General features: G+C 37.3%; 1 pseudogene; it reads right to left on the minus strand.

The window, feature by feature from the left end:
* Positions 1 to 258: 258 nt before the first annotated feature.
* LOC118535604 (small nucleolar RNA U3) lies at positions 259 to 326 on the minus strand (annotated as a pseudogene).
* Positions 327 to 550: the final 224 nt, after the last annotated feature.

Here is a 550-nt window from a genome sequence, read left to right on the forward strand (position 1 = left end):
AAAAAAAATCATTTTGGCCATCAATCTTAAATAAGGTGACGAATACTTTTTGTTCTTGCATCCAGATAGTTTTTAGTATCATGCTTTATTAAAAAGCAAACTTGGCACTTACATTCAGGGAAAAGGTTGAAAATAATGTTTTAAAAATAGAAAGCTAATTTGGGAGGAATTTAGGAAAGATGATGGGAGAGTGCCTATTTAAGTAATTGCCCTCTTTGAAGCCCAGCACAATGAAGAAAAATAACTGAAAATAGCAAAAAGAATTCCATTAATATTAAAACTAGATAGTGACAAACTATAGAAATGATCCCTGAAAGTATAGTCTTGAAGTGGGGGAAATCGGAGGGGGAGACGAACCATGAGAGACTCTGGACTCTGAGAAACAAACTGAGGGTTCTAGAGGGGAGGCGGGTAGGGGGATGGGTTAGCCTGGTGATGGGTATTAAGGAGGGCACATACTGAATGGAGCACTGGGTGTTATATGCAAACAATGAATCATGGAATGCTACATCAAAAACTAATGATGTAATGTGTGGTGATGAACATAACA

The sequence above is a fragment of the Halichoerus grypus genome, chromosome 1 (assembly GCF_964656455.1).
Source record: "Halichoerus grypus chromosome 1, mHalGry1.hap1.1, whole genome shotgun sequence".
Taxonomy (NCBI): Eukaryota; Metazoa; Chordata; class Mammalia; order Carnivora; family Phocidae; genus Halichoerus; species Halichoerus grypus.